The 22526-nt window shown below is 36.5% G+C and overlaps 1 protein-coding gene across 1 annotated transcript in view; it reads left to right on the top strand.

Moving 5' to 3' along the window:
• Positions 1-22526, top strand: part of GABBR2 (gamma-aminobutyric acid type B receptor subunit 2) — a gene marked incomplete at both ends in the record, with an annotated part of 455829 nt that overhangs the window by 187475 nt on the left and 245828 nt on the right. The window lies entirely within an intron of this gene.

A 22526-nucleotide genomic window follows, 5' to 3' on the forward strand; every position in this document is an offset into this window, starting at 1 on the left:
GTGGGAATGGACTATTCATTAGAGACTGTAGTGACAGGAGAAGGGGTAACGGGTTCAAACTTAAACAGGGGAAGTTTAGATTGGATCTAAGGAAGAAATTCTTTACTGAGAGGGTGGTGAGGCACTGAAATGGATTTCCCAGGGAAGTTGTGAATGCTCCATCCCTGGTGGTGTTCAAGGCCAGGCTGGACAGAGTCTTGGATGACATGGTTTAGTGTGAGGTGTCCCTGCTGATGGCAGGGGGGTTGGAACTAGATGATCTTAAGGTCCTTTCCAACCCTAAGTATTCTATGAGTCTATGATTCTATGATCTTAAAGGATAGTTGGTATGATTTTGTTAACAGAAATCAGAAAATGAAGCGTAGAGCTTCACACGTGGTAGGTCTTTACATGTGGTAAGCTTCCTAGAATTTCCAGGATTTTAATTTAACAGATCCCAGCTGCTGTAGGATCTTAAGACGTTGGTGCTTTCAGATTCACTTTTAAACTCTTCTTTTGGAACATTATAGCTGTAGCCTTTAATATTTTATTACAGATCTAAGTTTTGGATCTGGAAAGTGTTCTCGAGCCTACAGCGTATGAAGAGACCTCCCTTGTGTGGATTTTCTTAATCTATGTATCAACTGTTTGGTTGTCTGAGGCAGTCCCTTTCAGTGATAAATTCTTGTGGATTTTAGATACACCCCATTCTTTATAAGAATTTCCTTTCCTTCCCCCCCCCCCCCCCCGATCTAATAAAACAGAATTGCAAGTATGGGATCCTTCTACAAGTGAATGTATTTGATTTGTTAATTCAGTGTTCCATCACTTTGCGGACGACTGACATATTTTATAAAAATATATTTATTTATTTTTGTTAGAAAATGCAGAATTAATCAAACTGATGATTATTGCAAATGTTAAGATAATAATCATAATTATGATATTGAGATACCCTTGAAGATGTCTTAAATTCATTATGAACAATTTTTTGCTACATGCCTCTTTTTTTAATCCAAATAAGACAAACTACTTAGACGTTGTATTGGTATTTCATGGCTGAATGAATGCATGAGTTCTTCCAGCATACCCATTTCTAAACTGACTGAAATCAACAGAGGTAAAGAGAACTTGAGACAACCCTTTCTGTGAATGTCAAAAGCTAAATTGCATACATGTTAAATAGGAGATAAATTCACTAAAAATGTTGCAGTAGCTGTTTTAACTTCATCTCCAGATCTCTTTGCTGTTGCTGTGACACTAGAGGAATCTTTAAGAAGACTCATAAAGCTAGGTCTGTAAAGGTGTTTAGACCCCTTGTCTCTAGCTTTAAGACCTGTGGAGTTTAGTTGTTTCTCCTTATGCAATTGTTGGAGTAGGTTTTGGATACATTCCCAAAATCCGTCAGAGATGACAGCACACAGGCCAAGGAACTAGTAAAGGTAGCAAAGACTCAGCACCAAGATTTCCATGTGTCCTGGCACTTTCCAGGAAATTAAAGCCTTCCTATGGGCCTATAGAGATGCAGTTCTGTACATGCAGGATTTGCATCCCAAATTAATTTCCTGGACCCCAAATTGCTACTGTCTGTACTTCAAAGGCTGAGTGGAGGTCATTCCTGACTCTCAGAGACCTCATTCTGCGATGATGGTATTTTTTCCTTACCTTCTTTTCAAGAACACACCAAGGAAGTGGAAATTCTCTTTCTGTTTCCTTCTCTTTAATTCTTCTAAAGGGAGGTCAAACTCATATCAGCCCATGACCAGGATGGAGCCTGAATCAGTAGAGTGGCAGATACCTGCATCCTTTCCTAGCGGTAACTCCCAACTACTTGAACTACTGTAATAAATGGAGTGCAGCCCATTCCAGAAGGGTGCAGAGTAGGTGGAAAACAAGGAATGCATCCAGATACCCTTAAACTGATGCATAACAAGAAATGCTTATATTTTCACTGCGCTGCTTTGAGGGAGGAAGGTGGGATGGTGAATTCCTGTACTTCATTCTGCAAATTACACATGTACTGAAGGGAGGAGGACAACAGAACAGAATTAGACAGTGTTGTAGAGATTATTTCACTTACAAAAATTTTTTTAAGGTTCAGCCTGTATATAGACAATAAGCTGGCAGTTGTTTGGATGATGAGAAATGAGCAGATGTTGGTCTTTCTTCTGCAGGCACAGCTGTAGTCATTCCTTAGATACGTAGTTAGTAATGTGGCATAAGCAGGAGTGTCTTTACTGCCTTTTTTTGCAGTTTAGAGACATAGCGAAGATTTGTTCTGACACATTTTGCCTCTCTGATCTAAATGGGGGTTGCTAAGAGAAACTAAAACTGCACCATGAGAGACAAGATGATATGTGGCATTATATAGGAGACCCTAACAAGCAGGCCAAAGCTTCCTTAACCTGTGATCAAGTGAAACTTGCCAAACAAAACAAACAGTTATCAAGGACCAGAGGAAGCTGTCAAGCCGGCTCATACTATAGGATACAGTTGCATTTTCTAACAAGTAAACAAACAAAAGTACTTAGGAATATGCAGTACTCCAAGTACATGTATGGGAAAGAGGAGGCTGTGGTTTTGCAGTTCTGGGGAGTGGTGCTTGCCTGCTGATAGCTGAAGCCACAGCTTCCTACAGAAGCAAGAATCTGTCCACAAAAAAACCCTCCTATTCAGTATAGAACCATACTCTCCACAGTTCCTCTTGCCTTCAAGCAAAGAATATGACTAACTGCTCATTTGCAGTCACTAAGAAGCATCAGGTATGTTTACCCCAGACCTTACTTAGCTCACTTTCCCCCCTTGCTTTAAGCTGAACTCTGACTCTTATTATGCCTCCAGCTCAAAAACTTCTCTTCTGAGATCCTTCTGCCTTTTGAGGTTGTATATACTAGAGGTATGATCTATCTTATACTTCATTTATCTGAAGTGATTTTGTATGTGAGATACTAATTTTAAACAGAATGGGACTGCAGGATCCAGCTGCAGCAACTTTATCAATGAAAAGTGTATCCTTCCGTTTTCTCCAAGTCATTTTTATCATTGCCTAGCTTCATCAAGATGTCCACGTCGTTTCAAGATGTCTTTTCTCTCTAAGACTATAAACCAGCAATTTATATCACTATTAAAATCACTAGTTGGAAGGGAAAGGAAGAAAATCTGTTTCAAAATGCTTAGAACAAATTACATAAACCTTCATTTTTACTGTAGGGTTTTGTATCCAGTCCTGACAATCACAGTAAGAATTCAGAAGAGTTCAGAGACCCCTAGTTTAGTACTGATCCAAATTGCCATGCTAATGCAGTATGTTGCTTGTGAAGTTCACAGCTTTGATATGTTTCTTTGGCTATACTGAAAAATTATACTCCTTACAGTATGAGAGATTGTAGCGCTGTCTGCATCACATTGAAATGGTATGCCCTGGAGAAGGAGAGTAGGGGAATATATGAATTACCTTTTGATTAGAATGTGCTGCAGTGTAGCCTTCAGCTCTTATTTTGCTTTCCAGTCGTTTTCCTTACTTTAGCTTTACTTAATTTCAGCTATATGATGTTCTGATGTACTAGCACACTAATTTGCCTACAGCCTAGTAAAAATCTCGTTCTGTTGCATCTGTCAGGTCGAATGATTGCAAAAGTGTTTGCTCTTGCACTGGTGGAACAGACAAGTGCTCTGTGTTACCCTTGTCAGCCTTCTGCAGTTAGTCCTAAGGTCTGCCCTCAGACCAGTTTCACTTTGCTTGTCCAGCTTGCTGAAATGAAAAAACATGGTATTTACTAGGAAGTTTTCTGTGATGGATTTCATCACCCATAGTTTCATGGATGCTTTTGTTTATATGAATATTAGACACCTCAGGACAAATCTTGTCAAAGGCAAAAAACAAGAACTTAACAACCTTTTGCCTCAAAGCTAGCGTTTTTTAGCATTTCTCTTCTCCTGGAATTGCTTTTCGTTTCTGCAATTCTACTAGACAAAACTAAAGAAATCGCATCACCTTAACTGCCTTGTTTAGCTTAAACATTGTGTCCTTAAAGTTCTCTGCATAACTTGTTTGTTTAGCTTTTTCCATATAAAATACTTGTCATCAATTTCTTAATTTTACTTCTGATCGAGCCTTTCTTTCTCAGTCAAGATTCCTGTATATTTTTGACCAATACCCTTAGACAGATAAAGTTAACCTTCATAGCCGATGGGCACCTCTCATCCCAAGTTGAGGTGTCTCAGTAGAAAAAATAGATGATACTGTACAGATCCATACTGCTTTCCATTGGCTTACTAAAACTACAAACATACTAACTGCATGGGAGGGAGACAACCCACAGTTGAATGAGATAATGGCAGGCAGGGCCCAAAAGCACACAGTGCAGGGTGATGGGAACAAGACAGAATTCAGGAACGATAAAGCAGGGTGAAGGGACACCTGACTCAAAGATACACAAATGCATGCAGACTGGGAAACCAGCAGGAAGAACTTGAGCTGCACATGCAGTCATCAAGCTTCACCAGTGGAATACCTGAGAGATTTTGCACAGCTGGTTTGCTGTGTTGGATGGATGCAAGTAAGCTCAACAGGAAACACAGGCAAAGAAAGAAGAGGACAGGGCTACCCTCTGTTGTGCTGCAGTAGCTTGGACAAATAGATCTCTTCAGGAGAAATTACAGCCTGGTTTTTGGCAGAATCTTAGGAGAGGCCTTGTAGGGGTGATGCTGTGGTGCCAGTTAAACAAGGCTTGCAGATCCTTTGATGCTATGGTAGAAATTCTGTGTCAATTTAAAATGAAACTGTGGACTAGTACTGAACTCACATTCATTTTCTATTATCAGTATGAAAGACCTTTTTCCTGTAAAATTTAGTGTAAGAATGAAAGACTGACAAGGAAAACCAATGCAAGTATTTACAAAAGTACGCAGTACGGATGTTTGCATTTCAATGCAAGGAAGGAAAAAATTCTCAGCTGTAGTTAGGCCTATTTGCAAGCTTTTATCTAAGAAAAAAGAAAGCTAAATGTGATTACTTGATAAGCAAATGCTAAACTCTATGGGACCTGGGATTTTAAGAGTGATCCTAAGAATATGTCTGCAGCAAAAAGTAAAATTTCTCACCTGTCTCCAAGACAGAAAGGGCTTTCAAAAACGATATTTATTGAGGCTGAGATTCTGTCAACATCTGTCCCGTGGTTTTGGTGCAGTACCTTCTGACTAAAGCATTATACCCTGTATTTTGCAGGAGTTCAGATTGACTGATACATTTCTTTTGGGTGTTAAAATCTTTGTATTTTTTCTTTAAAAATCCTGTTTATATACCAGTAGATCTTAATACAGTGTTGTGCATAATGTAAAAATCCTTCCCTGATCTTCTATTGCTGACTACGATGCCATACAATATGGAATATCCCTTCCATCAGTTTGCGTCAGCTGTTCTCACTGTGTCCCCTACCAACATCTTGCCCACTCCTAGGCTACTGACTTTTCTGGGCAAAAGGCAGAAAGAAATCCTTGATACTGTGCAAGCACTGTTGAACAATAGCTAAAGCACTAGTGGGTTATGACTGCTGTTTTATCCACAAATGCAAAGCACAGCACTACACAGGGTGCTCTGAAGGAACTTGACTTCATAACTTCATTCCAACTGGACTTGCTATATGATGTTACTGCTTTGTGCTCAAGTTCCTGCCAGTGAAATGAAAGTCATCAGTGGTTTTCCATCAGTAGATTTTAAATAGTTAAAAAGAACTTGATATTTTTATTATTGTCCTGGGTTCAGCTGTAGCTATTACCTATGGGTATTTATTCTCAATTTGCCAATACAGACACAAAGGTGTAAAGAAATGAAGGGTACCTTTCAGAAGCGTGGATTAGAGAGGATGTCAGTAAGAAGTTCAAAGTACAAAAGCTTGGTTATATTTCTAGCATGAAATAATTGCTTCATAGTCAAACCCCAGGTATTTTCTTGCTTTGCTAAATAAAATGCTACAGAATTTAATTCATATATGTGTAATACTGTCATTTCTCATGTATTCATGCTCAAGAAAACCAGAATGCTGGGAAATTTACTATACTTTTTGTTATTGTCTTAAGGCCTAGTGATACGCATTAAAAAATGTGTCGTTTCATCTTTAACTTCCAGTCACTATATTTTATGTATTTTTGCCCGCTAGATTAAAGAGATTGGAGTTAGAAAATCTCTTTAAGTAGGTAATTTATCATGTACAGACTGTATCATCATGATTTAGTTCTGTCTTAATCCATCTTAGAACTCATTTGGTCTCTTACTGTACAGTCTATTTCCAAATTACAAATCAATCTTATGGTTTTCTTCTCAATTTTGAGGTTTTTGTTCTTGGCATTGCTTCTCATTCCAGTGGGAAAACTGGATAGAATTGCTATGTTCAGTCATGGGAGGGGAAGTGTATAGGGACTCTAGGTACTTTAAGCATATGTCTTTTTTTATAGACATATGCCTGGAAGTATATGCCTTTTTGCAGGTGGGCACAGATTGCCTTCAATGCATGCTGTCATCCAGATAGATTCTGGCAAACTGAACTTTGCACAGCTGAAGAGTGAGTAGGACTAAGGATCCCACAGAGCGCTGGTCTTCAAACAGGGGTGTGTGCACCCCAGTGGGTGTGCAAGACGATTCATCGGGGTACAGGAAGAAAATAGTTGAACTTCCATTTATATTTATTTTTATCTAAAAAATTAAGAAAAAAATTAACCTTTACTAATATTTAATATACAGATTGACACTGTTGCATTTAGTCAGTCCATGTTTCACATGGTCAAGTAGGGTTTATGGGCTGCCTTGAAGAAAGCGTGGGTACCTCACAATGTGGAGGGGTTGACGGTGGCATCCTCACTCACATGTGCCCAATTAAGTAGATTTATGGATCATAATGTCTAGTTTTTACTAAGCTACAAAATGGACAAGTGGCTTAACAAGATTCCTGCAAAGAAACTACAGATTGAAGATAGTATTGATAATGCCAGTACAAGTAAACAATAAAATGGCAGAGCTGACACTTCTCCTACGGCTAGTACAAGCTCTTCATCAGCCAAACAATGACAAGCTAACCAGATCTGACAAGAATTTGCCTCCCTCCACCTCCCAAAGGCAAACTTATCAAGAAAACTGTTTGAAATACAGATTTATAGCTGCTGGTGGTGGTAATGAAGTGTATATTGTGCACTGAGAAACTAGCTATAGATAATGAATCTATTACTATTAGAAAGACATTTAAAAGTTAAGCATCCAGAACATGAAGACAAACTTCTGCAGTTTTTTCAGTGAAGTTTAAAGTCATGAGATACTCAATCTGAGGTGTCTCACTTAACAGCAAAGAAAAAAACCCCATACTATTGGGCAGCATTTCCCACTCTGGTAAAAATGGCTGAAATAATAAACGGAGAACAACACTGCGACAAACTGAAGTCCATTCTTTTGTCAGTAAATACTGCTGGAAGACGCACAGAAGAGTTACAGAGTTGAAGAAATTCTGATATTAGATACTAGAACAAGTCCTGCAGTGGAGAAGATTTGAGGCAGCTACGTGAAAGTACAGAAGTTTCTATATCTCTCAGCTTACAGCATTTGCTGAATTCTGCTTCAATAATGAATCAGGTAAAAAAGTTGGTTGTTTTTTTTTTTGTGAGCCACTGAAGGAAAAATGTACTGCAGAAGATACATTCTTCACAAAAATGACTTCTTTAATAAGAGTAATGTTTTATGGAAAAACTGTGTAAGTGTAACCACTGATGGAGCCTCTGGAATAAAAAATGTGTTCTAAGGTAAGGCTACAGAGCTAGCATGTGAAATTACTTTACTTTGTCACTCGTAAGCAAGCTCTTGCAGCAAAGAAGCTGGAGCCAAAAGTGCATGAAGTGCTACAGAGTGCTAATGATGTAATTAATTTTTTTTTATGTATTAAAATAAAAAACAACTCAAAAACCTTTAAATAGCAGAATACTTCTAACATTCTGTAACGAGACAGGTAGTGATTACGACAGTCATTTGTACCCCACGTATGTTCACTGGTTTTCTTATGGTGAAGTCCTAAAAGAGTTGGTGAACTTGAAGATGTTATGCATTTTTCTTTTACAAAAAGAGAAATGTTCCAAACTTGCTGACCTTATCTGTGATGAACAGAAGCTGTCCTTAAAAGATATTGAAAAAAAAACAAACCCAAATGCCATGTTATGTGCCCCTTCGGCATGAAAGAGATGCTTTAACAATGAGTGAGAAAGTCACTGCTTTTCAGAAGTTTGTGCTATGGAGAGAACACTTTGGAAATGTGTTGCTTATTATGCGATTTCATTTTCACAAATGACGTAAGCTAGTTACGTAATAGAAACTCTTATATCCGTACATTAAAAAACATGGAAACTGAATTTTCTAGCCTGTTTAAAAATCATCCCAACAAGAGTTTCACTGGAGTTTGAACCCAATTGTTAAGTATATAAAAATGTAGCACCTTCTGATTAGCTTGCAAGAACAACTGATTGACATCAAGGAAGATGGAAATTTACTAGACTTTGTGTAATTGGAGTATGAGACTTAAAAAATAATGTTATGGTTTAGTAAGTGTAACCAGTGATGCATGTCCTCCATTTGGATCTACATATCTTTGTGAAGTACTGTTTTCAGCTAGCAGGATTAAAACCAGGTATTGAAATAAACTGGACCTAGAACCAGACCTTCAAATTGCTAAGTGTTAAACCAAGAGTTTAAAAAATAATAAAGCCTATTCAAACATATTTTTTATTTCATCCTTTTTAATTTCTTTTTTGTTTGATTTATAATAAGCATAATATATTACTACAGTATCAAGAACATGTATATAATGTAAAAAAATAAATATGCATACATACATTTGGGATGCATGCTCAAAAATTTTTTACTGAAAAGGGTGCATGATCAAAAAAGTTCGGAGACCACTGTCATAGAGGTAGATCATGTTAGCTTAGTTCCCTGCTGCATCTCATTGTGAATATAGAGGTTGAAGTTTTTGCTGGTTGCTTAAAAGAAGAATGGTCAGAGCACACTCATACCTTTCTGAAAAATACCTTGGAAATGCCCATGGCAGACCAGAAACTCCAGCACTATACTTTGTCTTATATAATGACGCTATTGCCACCTCTTTACACTATTAATAAATAAAAAAAAATGCATTAAGCCTTTTTGTCAGAACCCTAACATGAGAAACTATGTTTATGCATCATGAATTTTACAAAAGTTCACAGAAAGGGCTCCACCTTTTGCATGATCCAAGTACGCCCTGAATCCAGCATATGTGAGGATGGTGCTCTGCCTCTCGATGTTGTTTTCACTAGGATAAATAACCTTACTAAAAAGCCCCATTCAGTTCCTGCAGGTTCTGTTCACACCTAAGCACTGTATGAAAACGTTTGCATGTCACTTGCCCTTGTAAAGCTGAAAATTAATCTATTAAACTCTAAGCACTAAAATTATAAATAGATGAAACTTTCAAGAATTATTCAGATTTCAGGATCAGCAATTTTAAATTTTAAAATGCCTGTGTAGAGCTTTCACAGAAATGCTCTGTAAATAAAAATACATCATCTAAAAAAAAAATTAATGCCTTCCTCCAAAGTCCCAGTCCAGTCCAGCTGCTTCTTGCCTGAACAGTCTGCTTTTATGGGCTACTGGGATCATTCCCAGTGCTTCTAGGTCTCTTTCTTTTTTAAAGGAGATTAATGCTACAGAGTATTAATGTTAGGTTAAAAAAAAGGAAAAAGAAAAATAGGTATTATCCTTCAGACCTATTAAAACCATGTAACAAATGGCAATGAATTTATTTAAAACTGAAGTAGATAGAAGTTATTTTTAAGGAGATTTTTCAATTTGGTGAAGTCAAATACATAACCTTTAATGACACTAAGTGTATTCTCTCCTCCCTAAGGCAACTAAAATAAAACATTATGTATGCTTATGAAGGTACAGAACATTTTTTCATGCCAGATTGTTGTTAGTTCTTGTGGGCATACAGAAGGGTAAAGTCTGATTCCAGGTGTTCTGTGAATTCCGGGAACAATCTTTTATGTTAAAATGAAAAGGGCAGTGACAGTAAAAAGCATTAGCACACATGGAGATGGTTGTCAGTTTGTTCTTAAGAAGCAGTCATAACTCTCACCATGTCAAGTTGCCAACAATTTGCCCAAAGACAAGAATGAAACTGCTTGCTTAATTTGTAGCATAAAGCATGTCAAGTAATTCTCAGGTAACCTAGAAGATTTCATCTTCTGGTTTCACACTGCCTTAAGGACTTCATCTCAGATGGTAATGATAAACCGCTTCTATTTTTTTATCATTTTTCAGTCATGGATAAAATTTGCTTTACTTTCTTAAACCAAATAGTTTGTATTAATGTGACCCTGGAGGATTGCTCTGCAGGAAAAGAGAATGTGAAGCCAGTGAAATGAAAAAAATGCCACCATGGTATTTTTAACTATGCTGTTGTAAGAACAAGTGCAAACCACAGTAAGGCTGCTTAAGACAAGATGCCAAGAAGCAGCATAATGCCTGTTCAGGATCCCATTTAGAATAACATAATGTGCAAAATTTATTTATCAGGGACTTGATATGAGATATACCAAGAATTGCTGTGATTTAAGAATCTTCAGGAAAAGATATAGACACAAAAGTCTGCCAAAGGAGAAAAGAGCAACAGCAATTAACAAAGGTATTAAAAGGTTCAAAAAGATATGTGCAAGAGCCAGGGAATAATTCCTTTTCTAGAAGGACTTTTCACACGTAACTGCGAGTATCGCTTCAGCTGACAATTGAAATCTCAGTGGAGGAAGTATGTGAATCAAACTGAGACGCTCAAGTACAGTAAATTATCACCACCATATGGCATCCTTCTGAGGATTCTGAAGTAAATAAAGTGTGAAATAACAGTTATACACCACTGCAGGAAATGCTGCTGCAAGGTTTTCTTCAATATTCAAAAAAAAATAATTAGATATAGTTTCTGTATTTTCCTTAAACTTGGAGGACTAAATGATAATCCCAAAACTCTGAAAGAATGTTTAACAATCTAGGAGTCTTAGAAAATAGGATGAAAATGCTCTAATAGAACCACTACATTCTCTTGCTTTACCTTATTTTTACTTAGATTAAAAAGTGAATGTAATTTAAAGTTACCATATCATATATTAATTGGATCAATTAACTAGCATGGGTTAACTGAGCTGTTAAGTAGCTTGCTTATCTAAATTCCTGCTTTACCCAAAAAGAATGTGATTATGGCTTCTACACATTTTTAAGTTACTTGTTTTTTTTTAACAGAAGTGGTTCCTCTCCAAAGCCTTCAGCAAAGGGCAGTCATGTCTCTGATGATGATTTTGTGAGAATCAGCAATGTGATAGATGATAGTGCCATTATGAGTTCCTAGGGGGAAGGAGGGGATGAAAGAAGGAAACATTAGAAGCAAAACCAGTAATCTGTAACTTGCTTCTCCTCAGGTGACAGAAATCACTGTATCTCACCTTTTGCCAAAGAGTGCTATTTAAGCATCAACTATTTAAGCTATTTAAGCATATTTTTTCTGTTGCAGACTTGTAACAATTTTCACTCCTTTAAGCATCCTTGGACTTCAATTTGCTACTACATATAAGGGACAAGGGGACAGCTTTGTGTGCTTCTCAGAAAAGAACAACTTGATTTTGTGTCATGTGCATGACACCTTTTCAAAATACTTTTAAGTAGATGAAATCATATGCCTGGGAGTCTTCTAGCAGTCTTGAGTTTGACAGCTTTATTTGTTTTTAATCATTTTTCCTGAGGCAATGGCTGGCATTATCATGCTTAACTAAATATTAGATATAATTAATTTTGTAGGTGATCCACTTCATATGTCTTTCTAACATTTTCTAGGATTGCTTGCCCTCTTTTTGGTTTGGAAACATAATAGTAAAATCAGAATATTTCTTCAGGAAGCATTCAATCAAGTGAGGTTTCCTGCAGTGTTTAATAGTTGGTGGATCAATAGTAGGGCAGATTTAGGCCACTGCTGTCCTTATCTGGTAGCAGCAGTAGACAAAGACAGGGGCATTGCCACCATACAGCTCCTACATGGCTGCTACTTCCTTTGGCAGGGATAGCTTCCACAGAAAACAGTGATTCAATGTTCTTGAGGTTAATGTCTCTTCTTCAAAGAGGTGTTTAACAACTCTTTATTGAACAATTCAACGAAGTCTTGGTTTTAATTTGCAGGTGAGATAGAGGAAAAATTCTGTTGAAGGTATACACAGAATTTATTTAAAATTATTTCTTTAAAATCTTAATTTATTTAAATTCTCAATTGGTATTGTTGTGTGCACTCATGGCTCCAAAGAGAAAAGGGAAGGACATGGATCATGCTGGTTACTTTTACTTTAGACAGATCATAATGGCATCTGAGTCTTCAGCTCTTGCTTAGGGCAAATATTCTGTTGCAGTATGCTTTAAGCCTATATGAAGAGCATAGATCCCAATACTTTTGTTTTTTTGTTTTCTGGACTTTTTTTTTTTTTATTTCCCCTGGCCTGCTTGCTCTGGCATAGAACATCTTATGTATGAATATACTTTATTAAAAATAATTGTTGTTTGTGTATTATTTTCCTGCACATTCTTGTACTGTCTTGAACAGGAAATTCATCTTTAGCCGGTAGAATGCGTTTGGTAACTATTGGAATACTAAAAGTGTATTAGTATATGTGTAAGCAGCTCCATTTTCTTAAGAAGTCCATGTTTTTATCTAAGACCCATCTTCAAGGAAGTATAGTAGTTTCAAGTGGAACAGCATACTGATGTGTATGCCTGTTTGGTAGAGTCAAGTTGTCAAGGACTCATTCTTAAAACAGTGTTCTGTCTCAAAATTTTCTGTTTGCAACTGATGAAAATACTTCTATGGGTATTTATTTTTCATACAGGTAAAGGCTGGACTAGCTGCATCCTACAAAAGTTTTAATCGTAGCATTAAGTTCTTAAACAGGATGTCTTCAAAACACATAGCAAGCAGTTTTACTTGAATAAACATCATGGGAGGCTCTGTGAATACTCACAATAGTATATACTGAAGTAACACTTTGTCAGAGGTTACTGCACTGAATAATGAATTTCCCAAACAGAACAAGTATTAGTTATGTTTGGTCATTTGAACCTTCTTGCAACATCAAATGGCAATAAAATTGAACTTAGTACATATTATCTGAAATTTTACACCTCATTGTACAAAGTAATGCAAAATATATAGATCAGAATGTAGTAACAGATAAGTTAACAGACTTGGGCACCAGCTGGGATTTACAGAAGTCTGTTCTGTAGATAAAACCTGGTTGGGTATCTAGGGAAGACCTTTTTTCTCTATATATCCCAGGTTATGTAGCTTTTCAGCTAGCCTATAAGATAGTATGTATATTATTTGAAATATGAAGTAGTGTGAGGTGATCCAAAGGGAAGGGTGTGGTTCCCATTGTGAAGACTGACACTTCTAAAACTGAATTTCAGTTTTATGGATTGTAGGCTTGAAAGTGAGAAGGAAAGTGATTCTTCTGTAACACTGACAGTATCTCAGTTCTTTATGGTTTCATAACTCCTCAGTTCCTCCAGTACTCATAAGTGAGTGCAAACTCTTGGTGCCAGTAATTATAGGAAGATTTACACTACTGCTTTGGAAGACGCTGATTTTGCTGGGTCCCAGAAACAGAAAGGATGCAAAAGAAAATTATGCTTCAGGAACATTTGTGAAATTATTTCATTTTTCTGAATTATAAAAATAATAAAGGAAAGAAGGTGTCTGTCACAGAGAGCTGATGCTGAAGCATTTTGACAGAATGATCAGCAGTGCTTGCATGTGCAGAATGAGGCCATCAGGTTTGTAAATCAGTTGTTTCCTCAGATAATAATCCTAATGATCACAGGAATGGTATTTGTGAGCATTTGAGTGTGTAAGACAGAGGAAAGTTAATCAGTATGGTATGCTTCCTATTTTAAAGACTCCAAAAAGTTTTTCAATTCTTACTGAAAATTAAACATTAGTATGATATTTCAATATGCAACACTGTAAGAAATGCATTATTACTTCATTATTGTGTACCTTCAATTTAGTTTCATTTAACTTTAGTTTCCAAATGGATTAAAGTTACACTCAGTGTAATGCACTACAAAATTCCAGCCTTAAAAAACCAGAAAATGATGGCACAATTTAAAAGAACCAGTGCAAGTGAAGTAAGTTCTTTGAATGTAAATGATAAACCATGGCGAAAAAGAGAAAAAAATATATATTTTTAAAATCTCCTGATTACATGCCTCTGCTCAGTAGTATCACTCCAATTAGCATCTAATTTAGTTCTCTAATATAGCAGAACCTACTTGGGTCAGAAGCCATAGAACATAACTTCTGTATTTTTCCAGAAGGAAGGAACATGGGGCTGAAGCATGGTTCATGTGGTAAAATTTTCACACCTCTTTTATTAGAATTATCATTAGGTGCAACAATATCATGTGATGATCTGATATACCTGAAGTGGTGTCTGGTTTTGCCTTTCCACCTGGAATAATAATAAAAAAAAAAAACCACAACATTTACGAAGTTTAAACCACAGGGATTTTTTTATCAGTTGATTGTCTTGGTTTAAGCCCAGCCAGCAACCCAGACTAAAATTACTACTACTGCTCAACCCAGGACATTGATCTAAACAAAACTGTTTGGAGCAGTGCCTTGCCAAGTGGAAAGTAAGTTAATAAAATGATTTATTAAACTGTTCTCAACTTTTAAGCAAACCTGTCCCTCTGATCCTAAATGGCCTAAAGCCCAAATACCCAGGTGTGTTGCAATAAGGATAAATATTCCCATAGTTCAAGCACAGAACAGAATTAAATCTTATCTTGATATTGATGACCTTTGCACACTTAGGAAGTCTGGGGCATATGGATTGCTATTTTGGAAGATTATCTAAATAGTAATAATTTCTTATTGTCTGTATTCTCACAGGTATGTTTTCTATCATCTTCCCTTCATCAAAATGTCATCCAGTATTCATATTAGGTAAACGTTTCTTTCTGTTTGGTTTCCCACTGAGACTTGTATTCATATTTTTCAGTTAATAACAACACTTACTGCTGGATACAGAGGTGTTTTTATAAATGTCATAGTCCCCTGAGTCTGATGCAATTAAACCATTAGTAAATAACTATAGCTTCAGTACAGCAACTTGAGTGCATGGTAAAACTTCAAACTTGGCCCAGACAGAAGAAATCCCATATAGATAAAGACTTCCACACTTTTAACAAAACCGCTGGGTTGTAGAAACTTTCTCTACCAGCTAAAGTAGAAGAACCTGTTTGTTCTCCCTCAGGGTTTGGGTGATCAGATTGAGAAGGAATGCAAGGAAGTAGGCCCACTTCTCTGATCTTTTCCTGATAAAATTTTATGAAGGTAAGGGATCTTTGGGGTTTCCAAGTTTCAATGAATGCTACCAGTACTGGAATACCCTTTTGAGACAGGGTTAGATTTTGAGACCTGGGATTCAGCTACAGTTCAGCTGTCTGTTGGTATCTGAGAGTCATCTAAGTTCCATTTACAGTTAAGACACTTTCAGGGTGCAATTCATCTCACCTGTTTTAGACATCTACGTATGGATGACTCATTCCTTAGAAATTCTCTTTTATCTTAACTTTGGCAATATCGGTGTAACACCTTTCCTAGCTAGTGTTGGAATAAAAAGTATTTCATGCATCATGGATGGAGAGACTGTAAATGTGTAAATGTTACTGTTGCTTTCATTCTGCTTAATCAAGGAGGATTTTGGGTAAAGACATTTCTTTTTTTAATCATAGCTCTTTTGACACTGGTAATATTTGCTTAAATAAGATTTAATTATTGTTCATGTTGCTTTGCTTGAATTATCCCTCTCAATGAATTCTGCTCAGAATAGTTTTAGCAAATGGACTATTTCTGAGCAACAAATATGTTTGAATCTTGTGCATATATAAGAATTACTAACAAGTACTATGCATTTTTTAGAAGATTTTTTATTTCTCTAATTATTTTTTTTCTAAATGCATACTTTAAACCTTGTAAAATTTCATTTTTAAGAAGATCTAGATGCATTCTATATTTTGCATACTATGTTATAATTACAGTCTACACATAATAATATAGAGTGCCTTCACCTGTCTGCCCCTACATGCCCTCCAATATAAAGATGTTCAGTATTTCAACATTCCTAGTTGCTTGAATACTTGCACCAACTTTCAGTAGTCCTATTACATTCACTTGATTTAATAAACAAGCATTTTAAATTCTTGCTTACTTACTTTTACTTCCGGCATTGGTTTACAGATTATTAAATAATGTATTCTTGGTATGTCCCCTATTCACATCCATAATACCTGGCATGAAAATTACTTTTGTATACAAACTCCAGACCCTCTGCCCTCTCTCTAAGATAACAGATATCTCTAAGTCTTAAGATCCAGTCTTACTGAAGAGAGATTTTACCTTCAAACTACTCAAAGTCCTGCTGAGCCTGTTGTGCAGGTCCTTAATGTGCTTGTAGATTAAGTGGAACTTAATCTATTCATGCATTGTCATAGTGCAGATCTCCCTGTTCCTTTTTCTAGCTAAATTTTTTACTCACTGTAATATGCTGGCATCTTGGAATACCTGATAGCAAGTGATCCACCTCTTGGTAAGACAGATTGTTTTTCTCTTTTTGTTGCACAGAAATCAGCTTCTAACTCAAACTGTCTGTAAGTCACTTGAACAACCTGTAATAAACATTCCCTGTACCATAAGAACCCTAAATTCTTATTAATTCTGTTTACCTACCAACTATAGTTAACATCAGAGTTCATGATTACATTTAGCTTCTGAGACCAAAAAACAACTGTAGAGAATTTGGGGAAAAATTAGAGCATTTTGTATATAACTTTGCAAAGGTTTATGTTTAAATTTGTATGATCTGTGTGGTAGTCAGGCATATGTAAGTTTTATGTGAAATCATTTTTACCGCATTAACATTCCAGGCAGAAATGAGGAAAATTAGTATTTCTTAACTGGAAGATGTAGTTATATATATAAAATATAATGCAATATCCTATTTTGTTTGATTATTTTTAGTAGTAGTAATATCACTCTGGTCAAAAATACTGAGTCTGAACCATTCAGATACTTTTTGCAGGCAAGAGTTATATTGTCATTTGTTTCCATGTTAGATCCATTTGCTAGAGTTCTACTTCAATGAAGAAAAAAGTCATATTTTTCTTGAAAGCCGGTACTGACAGTTTTCCCATGTAAAAGTCCCAATATCCCAGGGTTCCTTCTTTCCTTCCTCTCACCTTGAAAGCTGCAGACAATATGTCATTTTAAAAACATATCTGATTTCTTTTGAACAAAAAAGAAATTCAATTCATCTCTGATTTTATTTCTCCTTTATGCAATAAGGTATATTTAGGTTTTTAGTTTTCCTGTAAATGGAACTCTTTCCTAATACCCAAAATAATATCTCACTGCTTTCTTTTGGTTTATCTACAATTTATCTTTTGTGTTGTTTCTCTGCTTAAAATAAGTTTTGTGTTCCTCTTTCATTTTCATAATCCAAAATGATGTGTATATCAATGAAAATATACCTCAATTTTCTTCTATATCTAAAGGCAATGACAAACATCAGTGTGCAGTATTACACATTTTCTCTTCTCCAGATATTTCTTGAAAATAAGTTTCACTCAGTGTTTCTAAGCCTCTAAATGTATATGTGTTTGTTTCATTGGAATGAAAATAGGGATAGCTATGTATGCTTGTAATGCATTGTAATGGTGAGATCTCTGTATTTTTACTAATCCCAGAAATTATAATCTGCCCTTTGCAATTACTCACAATTTACATTTTGTCTATGAAATGAGGAAATATTTTTTCTAATAATTAATACATTTATTTTGTACGCATAATGTTTATCTCTTTGTACTGAAACTCCTACAGAGCAACATTTTAAAGTACACAGTATAAATCTCAGCAGCAGGAAATCTTAGTAAAATACCTGACTGTAAAATCCATCTGGTCTCAACAGTTCTCATTCATTAGGAGTCTCTTATAGTCAACATCTGGTAGGATCAGACTGCCCTGAACAACAAGGATTTAGCTTGCAGTATTTACATGCAGCTTTAGTGAACCAAAATGTCATCAGAAATATCTGTTAAAAGCAAAGTAGTATGATTAATCTGGAAGTTATTGCATTTATTTTGTAACTGGCAGAGTTAGGATTAAATGAATGATCTGTGCTTTTAAATGTATAAGCTGAAACCTCATTTGAACCACTGATTGGTGGAGATCCCTGAATCCACTATCATCATTAAATTATCAACGCACCAGGGATATCACCTTTCTTTACTATATTCCTAGGAAAAAGGAATAAAATGGGCTTGATGAAAAGAAGATATTGTGGTCAAATAGATGCTAGATATTTGCTACTGGTGAGCTGGTGCTTTCACTAATAATCCCACTGAAGTGAGCAGTATCTGTTAACCTAAACCAAAATTACTATGTGTGCAGCTTTTGTATCCTTGTAAGGTAGGGCATCATATATATATTGCATGCAGTGAATCATCATACAGAGATCATATAGGAGGTAACAAACATGCCAACAACAAAATTCAGTGTCAGAGCTCTCCCCTTTCTGCCGCTGGCCAGCCTCCTGAGGCTTCCGCTTCCTAGACCCAGGACCCCGTTTCAGCTCAGCCTGGTGCCATCAGTCCCTGCCCTAGTGATGCTGCAGGACTCCTGGTCTCTCCCTCCCTCTCCATCACAGCTGTGCCTGGCACGGACTGTGGTGGTTTGGACTCATTTCCTGGCTTGTTCTCAGGCCTTTCTGGTTGGTACAGACATGCCCAGCAATCATGGGACTCTGTCTGACCCTGAATATTCTCACCAGACAAAATTGTGTCCCAGACTCATGGAGGGACTTCCCAGCTTTACCCTGCACCTGCCTTATTGCTGTAAATTTACCTGGAGATATAACCTCATGGCTGAAACTGTTTTCTCCAAGCCTATCTTGCTCCCCTCTCTGAGATGCTGGCTGATGAGGTCTCTAGTCCAGGGATTGTGTTATTGCACTTGTGTCCCTCTTCCTTAGGGAGCAGCCAGCCTATGCTGCTCCCCAGCATTTTCTAGAACTGGAGGTGAGGCTTTTCAAATTCTGACATTGGACCCAAATCAGAAGATTCTGTAGTTAAATTATTTGAAAGAAGTGAAGAACTTCTTTAGGAAGAAAAACAGAAGTTTAAATTCTGGGAGATATATAGATTATTTAGAAAGAAAGTAAAGAACCTGAGAATGGTGAAAGAAAGTATGGAAATAAGAAAAAAAGACTGGAATACTGTCGTGGTTTTAGCCAGTTGGCAAGTCAGCCACACAGTTTCTACTCTCCCCACCCCCCACCCCCCCCAAGGGATGGGGAGAAGAATCAAAAGAACTCTCACGGGTTGAGATAAAAACCATCCAGTAACTAAGGTATAACACAAATCACTACTGCTACCACCAATAATAATAATGATAAGGAAATAACAAGGGAAGAGCATACGATACCACCTGCTGAAAAACAAGCCTGACAGAGCAGAGAGCGTGCCCTTCCTGGAAACTCAAAGTTACATCCCCGGGCATGACGTGCTGTGGTATGGAATACCTCTTTGGCTAGTTTGGGTCAGGTGTCCTGTCCCTGCTTCCTCCCGGCTTCCCCTCCTCCCTGGCAGAGCATGAGACTCACAAAGTCCTTGGTCAGGGTAAACATTCTGACCAGCAACTGAAAACATTGGCTTTATCAGTATTATCCCTAGGCCGAAAGTCAAAAACACAGCACTGCACCAGCTACTAAGAAGGAGAAAAAGTGACTACTGCTGCTGAACCCAGGACAAATACCCCCAGTGAAAATACCCCATCAACAGGTGCAAGATAAGATGTGTCAGACTAGTGGTCATAGAATTGAAAGGGAAAAGAAAACATTATTATCTGGAAAAACAATGCAAACCTTGTAAATTCTTATAAATCTCTTAATATCTTCTTGCGATAATGGGAAAGAAACACCTTTCTTTTGGCAAAATCTCCACAACAGATGCAATCTGGAAAGCATTCAGGATCTGATTGTGGCAGTGGAGGTAAAGGTTTGCCAAATTCTCTGGCACCAAATCTAATAAGGTATGTCCTTTTGGAGGTTAATCAGTAGTCCAATGAAAAGCCTAAGAGCTCTGAAAGCTGCAAAGTATTGGGCTTCTGGCAGACGGGGCAGGGAGGTGTCAAAGAAATGTTTCAGTAGTTTTCCAGTATTTAAATAAGTGTTGCTTAGAAAAAAAATCATATAATTTTTCAGAAAAAAATCATTGCAATTGAATACCTCAGTTGCAGCCTCTGTGAACAAGTTCTAAAAGGAAGGAATCACAGCAAGTCGGTAGACAGTCTGAAGTGTAATTTTTATAATCAAGAGTCAGACTTGTACCCTCCACTGAAGCCTAAGTGTTAGTCTATTTTAATAATACTTAATGTATATTTTTATCATTTTTCTCAGGTTAATAGTCTAATTTGACTAAATGGCACTGGTGAATCAGCTGTTCTCTACTCAGATCAGCGGAGCAATGTCAATCTAGTCTCTCTGAGATTAAAATAAGGACTACAAATGTCTCCAGAAAAACAAAATCAAGAAAATATCAGAAAAGCAAACATGCAACCAAAAGATTTCTTGTTTTACAGAAGAAAGTAGGACAGGATAAGGTAGAAGCATATGATAAGTTGTAGGCCTTTGGAAAGTATGGTTCCATTGGCTAAGGAAAATTTTACTTTTTCCAAGTGAACTTTCATACTAGATAGAAGGATTTTGGACATTAGCTAAACTATGATCAAGAGAGGTCTTTTTTATTTTGTTACTACTGATGTTTTTGTTTGTCTTTTTTTTCTTTCAGAAAAGCAATTTTTCTTTGTATCAAGACCTGTATCATAAGGAGCAGTTAATGGCATTGCTGGAACTAAAATATCAATCATTTATTTTGCTAATGTACTGATAATAATAGGAGTCACTACTGATCATTTTTTGTCAGTGAATATATTTTTACAGAATGAACTTAAAAGCTCATTATAACATCACAAAAGATGTGGGTATAACTCAAATCTTGATGAACTGAACATTGACTGTTGCTTATTTAAAATAAAGTATTTTTTTAATTTAAAAATAACTATATATCCAGTTGTTTTAATCATTGTAAAAAGTTATCATGTAAAAATATGTATTAGTAGTTTTAAAGCATGCCTAAAAGAAGCCATGAAAGAAGTAATTAGGGCAACCATTGTTGTAATGATTGTCAGGACATACTTCATTGGTCAACCCAGAAACTTGGCAGAAACAACTTAAAGGGAACAGCAAAAGGGTGGAATGCTGTTTGAGAATCAAAAAAAAAAAAGAAATTGCATGAAATCACCCAACAGAACTACTGACATGCATAGATTAGGAGGATGCTCGCAAACATACATTAACAAAAAGCTGAATGATTAGTGAAGAGGTGAGTTTGTCTTGAAAATAAAGCTGTCAACAGAACACAGAAGTCTCACTTGTGACCTTTCATATCTCATTGCATCTGCTTGTTTTTACTGTATACTTAGGCATGAGTGTGATAGACTTTAAGCAGAAGAAATTTCGCAATAACTGGACCTTACTTTTGCATGGATAAAGTGTCTTCTCATTAGATAAACTTTATGGTTATTTTAAGTCAAATTAAGAAGTTCCTACTCCTGAAAGAGAGATCACTTCCTCTTTATTTCACCACATCACTGCATATCAAATATTTTCAGATTGGTTTGAATAGATTGTGCTTCTCTCTCAAAGGAGGTCAAGGAAAAGGAGAGTTAGTAGGGACATTTAAAATATATAATTCCAGCAATCCACACAGAAGGTTATAGGAAAGTGTCTGGATATGATTTACAGACTTCTAAATTTTCCTGTTTAGTATCACATATCTTTCTCTTCCCAGTATTGTATTTTCTGTGTTTGCATTTCAAGATACCTGTTTTATGCTATGATTTGCTTCTCTTACTTCTGTTATAATACATAAAAAACACAATCAGTGCAATGAATGTGATCGTAATTCTATTAAATTGAAATTGGAGTGCTGCTCTGTTCAGTCCGTAACCATGTTATATACAGCTAAAATTATTTTTGCTCATCTATTAGGAATAGTGATGTGCAACTCTGTTTTTGCAGTCACATGACTGGAGGAAAGCTAGCAATGTTTAAGACAGAAAACCTCAGAGTAGTTATGGAAAAAAACCCCTGAATCTTTAAAACAGATTGGTTTGTATGTTATCTAGTTTCTTTGTGCTATTAGGCAGCTCAAAGAGGACATAGTCTTGCTACTAACAAAAAACCAAATAACAGAGAAAATCTGCTGGTGCATGGTTGCATACGTCACCTTTAAGCAAACCATACCCTGTGATAAGATGCATGCTGTAAGAAAGGGTGAGAATACAGAGATGTTCATTAAGCTTTACTAATTCCTAACAGATGTAAGA

The sequence above is a fragment of the Psittacula echo genome (genome assembly GCF_963264785.1).
Source record: "Psittacula echo genome assembly, chromosome: 2".
Taxonomy (NCBI): domain Eukaryota; kingdom Metazoa; phylum Chordata; class Aves; order Psittaciformes; family Psittacidae; genus Psittacula; species Psittacula echo.